We start from the raw sequence: 13678 nt of genomic DNA on the forward strand, positions 1-13678 counted from the left end.
AAAACTGGATTTTGGTTGTAGCTATTAAAGCTATGCTGAAAAGTATTGAAACAATACAAAAAATTTATCCCTCATTTTTTCCCCAGCTTACTTCCTATAAGCACTCATGATGTGAATTGTAGGATATTGTTCATTTATTATTTCTATTTCTTCTTCCACCACAGTTAAGTTATATGATTTTTCTGGGAAAAAAGTATTTTATATCATCCAAAATGATTATCACTAAATGTGGCATGTAAAAATACACTAAAAATTGGTCATATAAAATTTAACAAGTAGGAATGAGAATTTCCTTTTTAATTTCCTCTTACTGTAAATAGTTATTAGAAAGACTTTTGGATTAATTTTAATGGAATGGATTATTTATGAAACAACAACAAAAAAAGAAAACTATAAAAATACTTCATGTAATATAGATCAAACACTGGTTTCACAGATGGTTGGACTTATTTAAATTTTTTACTTTCAACAGATATTTGTTATCAATGAAGAAAAAAAATCCAAGTCACAAAAAAATACTCTGAGCATGAGACGCTGATAAATGAAATTCGCACAAGTGAAAATTATAGTAAAAGTCATTTGGTTTTTTAAAAAAAATTCTATTGGGGAAAAAATCAAAAGCATTTAAGTCAAATCTTCACATTGGTAGCATTCTTAGAAGCTTTAGGGTCTCCAATGCAGATTTGAATTTTATTTTTTCAAGAGTTACAGATGAAGACTTATGGTGTGTTTAGTAAGTCCACACTCTCTGGAACTTTTTGCTTAGCAATTCAGTTTTATTTATTTATAGGAAATCTCCATTACTAACTCACAGGAAGGTAGAGACTTTTTTTAATTCAAGTTAGTTAACATGTAGTATTTTACTAGTTTCAGGCGTAGAATTTAGTGCTTCGTCAGTTGCATATAACACCCAGTGTTCGTTACATCAAGTGCCCTCCTTGTTATAATATAATAATAATATTAATAATAAAAATAAAAAAATAAATGTCATAATAATCCTAAAATTTGTACAGAACAAGAAAAGATCCTGAATAGCCAGATATGTGAGATATAGATATAGATATATATCTCAATATATTGATATTAAGAACATTATATTGCTATTTTAGCTACTATAATTATTATTTCAAAAGATATATTTTCACATCTTTTTTTCCCCAACAGAATTTGTTGAAGAGACCATCTTTTTTTCCACTGAACAATCTTTCCTCCTTTGTCCAAGATTAGTATAGAGTTGAGGGTCCATTTCTGGACTCTTTATTCTGTTCCATTGATTTATGTGTCTGTTTTTGTGCCAGTACCATATTGCCTTGATGATTACACTTTGTAATAGAGCTTTAAGTCTGGAATTATGATACCAACAACTTTGGTTTTCTTTTCAACATTCCTCTTCCTATTTGGGTTTTTTCCTGGTTTGATATAAATTTTAGGAAAATTTGTTCTATTTCTTTGAAAAAAAATAATGGTATTTAATAGGGATTGCATTAAATGTGTAGAATGCTTTAGGTAGTATAGACATTTTCACCATATTTGTTCGTCCAATTCATGAGCAAAGAACATTTTTTTCCATTTCTTTGTATCTTCCTCAATTTCTTTCATGAGTACTTTATAGTTTTCTGAGTGCAGATTCTTTGCCTCTTTGGTTAGGTTTATTTCTAGGTGTCTTATGGTTTTGGGTGCAACTGTAAATGGGATCAACATTAATTTCTCTTTCTTCTCTCATGCTATTGGTGTATAGTAATGCAACTGATTTCTGTGCATTGATTTTTGTATCCTGAGACTTTACTGAATTCCTGTATGAGTTCTATCAGTTTTGGAGCAGAGTCTTTTGGGTTTTCCACATAAAGTATCATATCATCCACAAAGAGTGAGAGTTTGACTTCTTCTTTGCCAGTTCAGATGCCTTTTATTTCTTTTTGTTGTCTGATTGCTGAGGCCAGGACTTCTAGTACTATGCTGAATAGCAGTGGTGATAGTGGACCGTCCTGCCGTGTTCCTGACCTTAGTGGAAAATCTCTGTTTTTCCCAACTGAGAATGATATTCACTTGGGATTTTCACAGATGGCTTTTATGATGTTGAGTATGTACCCTCTACCACTACACTTTGAAGAGTTTTGATCAAGAAAGGATGCTATATTTTGTTAAATGCTTCTTCAACATCTATTGAAAGTATCATATGGTTCTTGTTCTTTTTTTTTTATTAATGTATTATATTACATTGATTGATTTGTGGATGTTGAACCAACCTTGCAGCCCAGGAATAAATCCCACTTGGTCATGGTGAATAATCCTGTTGACATACTATTGGATCCTATTGGCTAGTAATTTGGTGAGAATTTTCACATCTCTCCTCTTTCACTCATGATGTACATCAAGGGTATTGGTCTGTAATTCTTTTTTGGTGGGGCCTTTGTTTGGTTTTGGGATCAAGGTAATGCTGTCCTCATAAAATGAGTTTGGAAGTTTTCCCTCCATTTCTATTTTTTGGAACAATTTCACGAGAATAGGTATTAATTCTTCCTTAAAATTTTGGTAGAATTCCCCTGGGAAGTCATCTTTTCATGGGATCTTGTTTGGGAAATTGTTGATGACTGCTTCAATCTCCTCACTGGTTATAGGTCTGTTCAGGTTTTCTATTTCTTCTGGGTTCAGTTTTGGTAGTTTATATGTCTCCAGGAACGCATCCATTTCTTCCAGATTGTCAAATTTGCTGGCATATAGTTGCTCATAAGATGTTCTTATAATCATTTGTATTTCTTTGGTGTTGGTTGTGATCTCTCCTCTTTCACTCATGATTTTATTTATTTGGGTCCTTTCTCTTTTTGATAAGTCAGGCCAGGGGTTTATCAATCTTATTAATTCTTTCAAAGAACCAACTCCTAATTTTGTTGATCTGTTCTGCTGTTCTTTTGGTTTCTATTTCATTGATTTCTGCTCTGATCTTTATGATTTCTCTTCTCCTGCTGGTTTTTGGCTTGCTTTGCTATTCTTTCCCCAGCTCCTTTAGGTGTAGGGTTATGTTGTGTATTTGAGACCTTTATTGTTTCTAGAGGAAGGCTTATATTGTTATATACTTTCCTCTCAGGACTGCCTTTGCTGTATCCTAAAGATTTTGAACAGTTGTGTTTTCATTTTCATTTGTTTCCATGTTTTTTTTTTTAATTCTTCCTTAATTTTCTGGTTGACCCATTCATTCTTTAGTAGGATGCTCTTTAGCCTCTATGTATTTGGGCTCTTTCCAACTTCCCTCTTGTGATTGAGTTCTAGCTTCAGAGCAGTGTGGTCTAAAAATATGCAGGGAATGATCCCAGTCTTTTGGTACAGTTGAGACCTGATTTGTGACCCAGGATGTGATCTATTCTGGAGAATGTTCCATGTGAACTAGAGAAGAATATGTATTCTGTTGCATTGGGATGGAATATTCTAAATATATCTGTGGTGTCCACCTGGCCCAGTGTGTCATTTAAAGCCTTTATTTCCTTGTGGATCTTTTGCTTAGTTGATCTGTCCATTTCAGTGAGGAGAGTGTTAAAGTCCCCTACTATTATTGTATTACTGTCAATGTGTTTATTTGATTTTGTTATTACTTGGTTTATATAATTGGCTGTTCCCATGTTAGGGGCATAGATATTTAAAATTATTAGATCTTCTTGTTGGACAGACCCTTTAAGTATGATATAGTGTCCTTCCTCAACTCTTATTATGTAGTCTTTTGCTTAAAATCTAATTTTTCTGATATAAGGATTGCTGCCCCAGATTTCTTATGATATCCATTAGCATGGCAAATTGTTTTCCATTCCATCACTTTAAATCTGGAGATGTCTTTGGGTCTAAAATGAGTTTCTTCTAGACAGCATATTGATGGGTGTTGTGTTTGTTTGTTTGTTTGTTTGTTTTTTCCCCACTCTGATATCCTGTGTCTTTTGATTGAGACAGTTAACCCATTTACATTCAGGGTAACTACAGAAGATATGAACTTAGTGCCATTGTATTGCCTGTAAGGTGACTGTTATTTTATATTGTCTCTGTTTCTTTCTGATCTGTTTCTTTTAGGCTCTATCTTTGCTTAGAGGACCCCTTTCAATATTTCCTGTAGGACTGTCTGGTGTTTGCAAATTCTTCTAGTTTTTGTTTTGTCCTGGAAGCTTTTTATTTCTCCTTTTATTTTCAGTGACAGCCTAGCTGGATATAGTATTATTGGCTGCATGTTTTTCTCTTTTAGTGTTCTGAATATATCATGCCAGTCCATTTTGTTCTGCCAGGTCTCTGGATAGCTCTGCTGCCAATCTAATATTTCTACTGTTGTATGTTGCTTCTTGTCCCAAGCTGCTATCAGGATTTTCTCTTTGTCACTGAGACTTGTAAGTTTTACTATTAAATGATGGAGTGTGGACCTATTTTTATTGATTTTGATGGGTATTCTCTGTGCCTCCTGGATTTCAATACTTCTGCTATAATTTTCTCTAATATACTTTTTGTCCACCGCACTTTCTTCTCCTGGGATCCCAATTATTCTAATATTGTTTTTTCTTATGGTATCACTTATCTTGCATTCTCCCCTCATGGCCCAGTAGTTATTTGTCTCTTTTTTGCTCAGCTTCTTTATTCTCCACCAATTAGTCTTCTGCATCACTAATTCTCTCTTCTGCCTCATTTATCCTAGTGGTAAGAGCCTCCATTTTTTATTGTACCTCATAATAACTTTTTTTGATTTCAACTTCGTTGTATTTTAGTTCTTTTATTTCTCCATAAAGGGATTTTATTGCTCCGGAAAAGGATTCTCTAAATTCTTCCATGTGTTTTTTTAAAATTATTATTCCAGCTAGCACCTTGAAAATAATCATTCTGAATGAGTTCTGACATATTACTAATGTCTATATTGATTAGGTCCTTGGCCATCGGTACTGTCTCTCATTCTTTTTTTTTTTTTTTTTTTTTTTTTTGTGGTGAGTTTTTCCACCTTGACATTTTATCCAGATAATAATAGATGAATGGGAAAACAAAATACTAAAAGGGTAACGATTACCCTAGGAAAATATACACTAACCAAATCAGAAGAGACCCAAAACTGGGAGAAGAAGAGAGGGGAGGAAAAAGTAAAAATATATATGTAATATATGTATATTTTATATATATATATATAAAATATATATAATATATGTATATTTTAGGGCACCTGGGTATCTTAGTGGTTTAAGCCTCTGCCTTCAGCTCAGGTCATGATCTCAGGGTCCTGGGATCAAGCCCTGCATCGGGCTCTCTGCTCAGTGGGAAGCCTGCTTCCCCCTCTCTCTCTGCCTGCCTCTGTGCCTACTTGTGATCTCTCTCTATCAAAATAAATAAATAAATAAAATCTCAAAAAAATATGTATATTTTATATATATATAAACTATATATAATATAGTTTATATCTTAATAATATATTATATTATATTATATATATATATTAGACTGGCAAATAGAACAGAGCCACCCACTTGATTTTGAGTGTATTCTGATCTTAGAAGAAACTACCTCTGAATATTGTAAAGAAAGAAAAACTTATATGTATACAAAAATATGGGTAAACATGATGAAGGGATGGAATATGACTCTAGAGATGAAAATTAAAAGAGATTCTTAGCAAGAAATTGATAATAAGTTAGTTGAAAGAAGAAATAAAAAGATGAGTGAATATGCTCAGGCTGGAGACTAGAACAAAGCTATGTGCTAGATTTAGGGTACATTTTGTTCTATTAGAAAAAAAATATATCCCAAAATTAAAAAAAAAAACTATATGTATACAAAAAATAAGGTTAAATGCAATGAAGGGATAAAATATGACTATAAGAATAAAATTAAAAAAGAAGATTTTTAAAAGGTATTGATAAGATTTTTAAAAGTTTTTTAAAAAGTTAAAAAGATTTTAAAAAGTTGAAATAGGAAAGATGAAAGGTTTAAAAAGTAGAATAAGAATAACTTTGAAAGACTAAAGGATCATTGGAAATAAGCCATGAATTCTATGTGTTGCTTTCCCCTAGCTCTGGAGTTCTGCACTTCTCACTGATCAGTGAACTTGGTCTTGGCTAGATGTTCTTGCTGATCTTCTGGGGCAGGGGCCTGTTGCAGTGGTTCTCAAATGTCTTTCCCTGAGGTGGAATTGCACTGCCCCTGCCAGGGGCCAGACTAAGTAACCTGCTCGGGTTTACTCTTGAGTGTTTTTTGTTCCCTTAATGCTTTCCATACAGCTTTAGAGGGCAGGGATGAAAATGGCGACCTCTCAATCTCTGCCCAGTAGGAGCCAAGAGCTCAGAGCCCACTCCTCATTGTGCCCTCAGAGAAGAGCAGTTAATCCTTCCCATATCCCTGGTCTCTGACTGTGCTCTGTGCTCACCCAGCCTGTAACCAAGTGTTCCTATCTCTGGTGCAGAGCCCCATTTGGAGTCTCCAAACCCAGCTAATTCCTGCAGTACTCCTACACCACTACTCCTGGAGGAGGAATGTCCCCAGATCTGCTGCTCGTTGTGTCCTTGCCCAAAAAGCAGTGGCTGAACTGTGCTAAGGGTGATAGTTTAAGGTAATCTTGAGCTGAGGGTCTGTTCCTTAGCTCCATCTCACTTCCCCAACACATAGAATTCATGGCTTATTTCCAATGATCCTTTAGTCTTTCAATACCTGGGAGCTTTGTCATACTCAGGCACCCCTGGTCTTTTTGTGATCCTGAAAGTCCTGAGCCCACACTCTCCCTGTAAGGGCTCCCCCCCCCCCCCCCACTTAGCCTCTGGAGTGATGTCCTTCAGTGGAGCAGACTTCTAAAAGTTTCAATTTTGTGCTCTGCTGCTCTACCACTTACTGGAATCTGGCCCCTCCCACCATGGTCTATCTTCCCATTTGTTGCCTCAGATTCACTTCTCCACCCATCCTACCTTCAGGAAGATGGTCTATTTTCTCTTCCTAGAATTGCTGCTCTTCTTCTATTCTCTCTCCTATTGAGTTTGTAGCTATTTAGAATAACCAGTTTGACAAATATCTAGCTGAACTCCTGGGACCTAAAGATATTTAGGTTTCCTACTACTCAGCCATCTTGCTCCCACCCACCCACCCATATCACATCTTCTTTATCCATATTATTTGGTGGAAATCTGTGCTCTTTCCATATTTTGGCTATTGTGGGTTTTGCTTCTGCAAACATTGGGGTGCCTGTGCCCCTCCGATTCACTACTTTTGTATTTTTTGAAGAAATACCTAGGAGTATAATTCCTGGTTTGTAGGGTTTCTATCTTTAACTTTTTGAGGAAACTTTATACTGTTTTCCAGAGTGGCTTCACCAGTTTGCATTCCCCACCAACAGTGTAAGAGGGTTCCCCTTAGGTAGAAACTTAAAATTATATCTATCTATATCTATATCTATATCTATATCTATATCTATATCTAGGTACATAGATAGATATGGATATAGATATAGATGAGTTATTTAAGAGAAAGAGAGAGAACACAAGGGCAGGGAGGGGCAAAGGGAATTAGAAACTCAAGTAGACTCCTCTTCTATTGGTGAGACTGACACAGGCCTTGATCCCATAACTATGAGAGCACAACCTGAGTTGAAATCAAGAGTCAGTCACTTTTAATTGATTCTGTGACCTAAGCACTCCTAAATATTTATAAATGATAATAATAATAAGAATTAACTAAACCAAACAAAATGAAACCACTGGTTTGAATCATTTATAGGAATTGAATTTAAATATAAAGTAGTGTTTGAAATATTTCTATCCAGTTATGGTGAGGTAATATATTAAGCTATCTTTTTTTCCTAAGAACAGCTATCAAACTGAATAAAATTGAACAGGGGAAAAAAGCATCTATTTGAATATGTTAGAAAACAGCCACTAAGACTTAAAGAACCAAGATGCTAGAGACAATGAGAAATACTGGAAACACATCTAGATGTGGTATGTAATTATGCCTAAATTTTCTTCTCAGGGAGGTTGTTGATTTTCATGGTGAGACATAGAGGCTGGACAGAAAGTAGTGATCTGCATATTGTAGTTTCACTGGACAAGTGCAACTAAAATTTGAATTTAAGGCTGCCATGGCATTCTACAACTCAAGGGGCTGTCTCAGAGAAAAGAAAGCCACAGAACAGTAAACCATGAATTTCATGTGTGATTTGCTCTTGAAGCATTTGTTGGTTTCTGAATTGAGTATCTGTGGGACAAAATTCTGAAAATGTAAAATGGGAATATTTACTGGATGACTAAAAGTCAAGCAGATATTTAAGCAGTTCCAGTATGCTAAAGACACAAATTTTGGAGTTGAGAGCTCACCCAGATGGTGTTACTAGTGAATATCAATGACGTTTTAGTTAAAAATTCAGAAAAGGATAGGATTTAAGACTAATAGTAAATTGGAAATATAGTTAAGGTGATATTCCTCATAGACAATAAGCTGCCAGAGAAAAAATTAGTTTCTTACATCATTTAGACTCTGTATAATTTTTCACATCAGTTTCTAAGGTTTAATGAAAAAAATGATGGCAGTACTTGAAAATAGATCCAAAAGACTGAAAAAAAAAAAAAGATTACATGAGGGTTACAGAAGGGAGGGAGGTGGGGGAATGGGATAATCGGGTGACGAGTATTAAGGAGGGTATGTGTGGTGAGGAGCACTGGATGTTATATGCAACTAATAAATCATTAAACATTAGACCAAAAACTAGTAGTGTATTATATGTTGGCAAATTAAACATTATTTTAAAAAGCATAAAAATAAGAAAGACCTATAAGGTATAGAAATATTGGAATTACCATCTAAGGAATGTAAAATAACAGTGACTAATAGATTTAGGAAAATCATTGTACAAGATAAAGAATTTCCTCAAAGAAGTTTAATGTATTACAAAGGATCTGGAAATAATGGAACTGAAAAATAGAGTGAGTGAAATTAAAAATTTAATAGACAACAAATTAAACAATGTAAAACTGGTGATTAGTAAATGGAATGTTATTTTGATAAAATAATTCAGCTTGAAAAATCCAGAAGAATAACAAACATAAAATTAGAGAAAGAATCCTATAGGGCCCAGTGAAAGTTTAAACATAAATGTAACATGAGTTTCAATGAGAAAGTACTAGAAAGTTAAGTGGGTCAGAAACAATATTCAAAAGATAATGATAAATAATTTTCAAAATTAATGAGAGCTATCAACCCAGAGATTTGAGAAAGATTTGTAACCCTAAGCAAAGTAAAAAAAGATTAACCATACCAAGGCATATAATAGTAAAATAAGTAAAAAACAAAGATAAGAAAAAAATCATTCAGAAATAAAAGATATACTGTCTTCAAACAGTAAGATTCAGGAATAACTGTTTACTATAAACTATGGATGTTCAAAGATAAGGGATAACATTTTAATAGTGCCAAACTAGAATATTATCCTAATATTCATTATCCAACAAAAATAGCTTTGAAAATGAAGGTAAAATTAACATCCCTGACAATACTCACAAAAAACCCCACAAAATCTGTAAAGTCTTGTGGCCAACAGATTCACAATAAAGAAGATATTAAAGGTAGTTCTTCAGACAAATAAAAACTTATCCCACATGAAAGCTATATAAGAATAAGTGAAGACTGCTGATAAAAGTAAATATTTTAAATACATTGCAACAGTACAAAGAGTGTAAGTTTGTACGCTCAGGAAATAGGAAAGATACCAAAGTCTAGGGAAGTCACTAGAAATAATTAAAGGATGATTTTATAACAAGTTAAAAAGATTGTATCATGGACAATTTTTATCGTTAAATAAATACAGATTAAACAGATTAAACTTTTTGTAAAAAAAAGATTAAAATTCTTAGAAAAAGTAAAATTTGTCAAAAGTGACACAAAACAATAGACAATGTAAATAGGTTTATATCCATTAACATATAAACATAATTTACAACCTTTCTGCAAAGGTAACTCCTGAATTAGAAGGCTTCATCTGCAAATTCTTTCAATATTTAAGAGAGGAAGAAACAATATTATGTACAATTCCAGAAGATAGATAATAAAGATGAAGTACATACCACCAAAATTTTGAAAGAACCTTAGATTGTAGAAACAAAGATGATACAATAAAAGAGAATTACAGGCATTATCTTAATAGAAAACCCCCTGATCTTCCTGACTAGTGTAATAAAACAAGAAAAAGAAATGCATTTTATGAGATTTTGAAGATAGTAATAAAATTGTCAATTCATAGATAATATGATTGTATACTAGAATTAATACAAGTGTATGTGTGTACATACATCAGAATTTAGCAATGAGAATATATACAAGGTTAATATAAAGTAATTAGATTTTATTTCCAGCAGTGAACAGTATAGATACCTAGGAACAGTTCAAAAGAGAGATATTGCCACTTTGAAGCAAGGTTTCAGTACTTTGGCTTCCAATGTCAGTATGTCATTAAGTATGGGTTATTTTTTGTCCTTGCTCCATGGTGGACAGGAGGAGATATAACCCTCCTGTATAGTCATTTGCAAAGGCAGTTTTCTGGAGAAGACGGAAACTGTGAGCCATTAACAGCCAATATTCACAGCTTTCAGTGGCTGGTGTCTTGGTGCACTTGCTTAGTAAATGAGATGTGGGGGTGGAGGGCATATCAATAAAGTCCTCCACATTTGAATTTCTGCTGATTTTCTCCTGCTATGAGCTGAATGTTTGTATCCCCTGCAAATTCATAGGTTGAAAACCTAATGCCCAAAATGATGGTATTAGGAGGTGAGACATTGGGGAAGACTTTTAGGTCCTGAGGTTAGAACTCTCATGAATGGTATTAGTGCCTTGATTGATTGATTGATTGATTGATTTTTAATTAATTTATTTTTTTTAAGATTTTATTATTTATTTGACAGAGAGAGATCACAAGTAGGCAGAGAGGCAGGCAGAGAGAGAGAGGAGGAAGCAGGCTCCCTGCTGAGCAGAGAGCCAGACGCGGGACTCGATCCCAGGACCCTGAGATCATGACCTGAGCCGAAGGCAGCGGCTTAACCCACTGAGCCACCCAGGCGCCCCTGATTTTTAATTTAAATTCGATTTGCCAAGGTATAGTACATCATTAGTTAGTGTTATTATTTTTTTTTTAAGATTTAATTAATTTATTTGGCAGAGAGAGAGAGAGAGAGAGAGGACGCAGGGGGAGGAGGCAGAGGGAGAGGGAGAAGTAGGCTCCCCACTGTTCAGGAAGCCTGACATGGGGCTCAGTCCCAAGACCCTGGGATCCTGACCTGAGCCAGAGGCATACACTTAACCAACTGAGCCATCCAGGCACCCCTACATCATTAGGTTTTGTTTGTTTGTTTGTTTGTTTGTTTTTATTACCACATAATGTATTTTTTTTTATTACCACATAATGTATTATTTGCTGCAAGGGTACACCATTAGTTTTTGATATAATGTTCAATGGTTCATTTGTTGAGTATATCACCCAGTGTTCATCATATCATATGCCCTCTTTAGTACCTTTATAAAAGATCCCACAGAGGTAGCTTGCCCCATACACTATGTGAGGATACAATAAGAACCCTGTGATTCTAAAGAAAGCTCTCACCCAGCTGTGCTTGCATGCTGATCTTGGACTTGCTCCTCCAGAACTGTAAGATGTAAATTTCTGCTGTTACAGGCACCTGAGTACTCAATCTATTTTGTTATAACAGCCTAAAATGACTAAGACACTTCACTAAAATAATAGTACTCACATTTCTCTAATTATAATTTATTATGTATCATTCAATACTTAGTTTTAGGAGATGATATGAAATATTTTTTAATATACAAGAAGACATGAGTTTTATAAATGAAGATGAGAGTATATGGGGAAAAACAGTATGAGATAAAAGCAAAAATTTCTGAAAATATGCCAAAATAAGAAATTACTATAATACAGAAAAGTAAAATTGAGAATTGCAAAAACAGGAATATAATTTTTATATAAAGGTGGCACCCAATTATCAAAATATATTCTATCAAGTGGAAACTAAAAAGTGCTTTTTAAACTAAGACATGCAATCATGAAAACAAAATCAAAGATATTTTTTCATAATTATGGATTTGAAGATAAGAAATGAAAATTATCACTAGTGACTGAACTGAAACACAATTTCATTCTAAAAAGAAATAAAATTTGAGGAAGGAAATGAGATGTCTTTGCACTGCATGCCTTTGTATCAAAGATCAGGATCTGTCCTAAGAAGAAAACTTTGTCCTCTTTATACACCCTTAATCGAGTAATACATTCATGCATTTAGGCACCCTATTTATTGTAATAATTATATCAATGAGTGGATGCTAGCACACTTATTCTAAAATTTGAAGTCAGACTAGTAATAGTTTATGACAGAAAAGTCATGGTAGTAGTATACCCTTGAAATCTGTTTTTATTCACTTTTTGGCAAGGGGAAACTATTACTTTAAAGTACTGAAACATAAACTTTAATTTTCTTAATTCCAGTCAGTTCTAGCAGATGATTTCTCCCCTCAATTCTGTAGCCAGATTTGAAATATATATATATATACATATATATACACACATATACATATATGTATATCATGAATCATATATACATATATGTATACATATATGTATATGTGTATATATATATGTATATATATATATATATACATATATATATATATATATATATATTGCTAGGTACACAAATTTTGTCTAGAGGATATGCACATCTGTGGCCCTCTAGCTTAAGTCCTGAGAGGAAATTCTGCTATTTGTAACCAGGAAACAGGGATAGAAACAAAAGAGAAAGACCTGTTTATGGCAAAATGCTAAGAATGACTCTTCTCTTTTCATTCAAGGATGTGTAAACAAGGGGCGCCTGGGTGGCTCAGTGGGTTAAGCCTCTGCCTTCGGCTCAGGTCATGATCCCGGGGTCCTGGGATCGAGCCCCGCATCAGGCTCTCTGCTCAGCGGGGAACCTGCTTCCTCCTCTCTCTCTGCCTGCCTCTCTGTCTGCTTGTGATCTTTGTCTGTCAAATAAATAAATAAAATCTTTAAAAAAAAAAAAAAAAGTATGTGTAAACAGAAATACAAACCCAAAAACATGACCATGAAAGGTCTCTGTACTCAAGTCATAGAAGAAAGGGATAGAATATTCAAGAAACAGAAGAACATACATGTAAAAAATTGTAAATTTAAGAAGCAAATAAATTTAAGGAAAGTATTTGCTTTGTCTTCATAATATAAATCAAAGAATTAGGGACTTAAAATGAAAACTTTGATAAAAGAACAGTATAAGATAAAAAATACATTGTTCAGAGGGGTAAGAAATGAAAAGGCATCCAGTTCAGATACAAAATATTGAAACAGGTTTTAACTATTGATGGACATATAAAGAAATATACAAAAGATATTTTTTTAAGTATTAAAAACAGTAGATTACAAAATTTTAGAGAAAACAGACTTCTTGATTTGTAAGATAACTTGCAGTAATGTTTAGAATACAGAAGTAGATTAATGCAGGGGCACCAAGGTGGCAAAGTTGATTAAGCATCCAACTCTTGGTTTCATCTCAGGTTATGATCTCAGGGTCATGAGATAGAGACCCACGTTGGGCTCTGGGCTAAGTGGGGAATCTACTTTTGATTCTCTCCTTCCTTCTCATGCTCTCTCTGTCTCTCTCTCAAATAAATAAAT

General features: G+C 34.0%; 1 long non-coding RNA gene across 1 annotated transcript in view; it reads left to right on the forward strand.

The window, feature by feature from the left end:
• The window catches only part of LOC309840802, a 331799-nt gene that overhangs the window by 124273 nt on the left and 193848 nt on the right, over positions 1-13678 (forward strand). The window lies entirely within an intron of this gene.

This window comes from Mustela nivalis (assembly GCF_964662115.1).
Source record: "Mustela nivalis genome assembly, chromosome: 9".
NCBI classification, from domain to species: Eukaryota; Metazoa; Chordata; class Mammalia; order Carnivora; family Mustelidae; genus Mustela; species Mustela nivalis.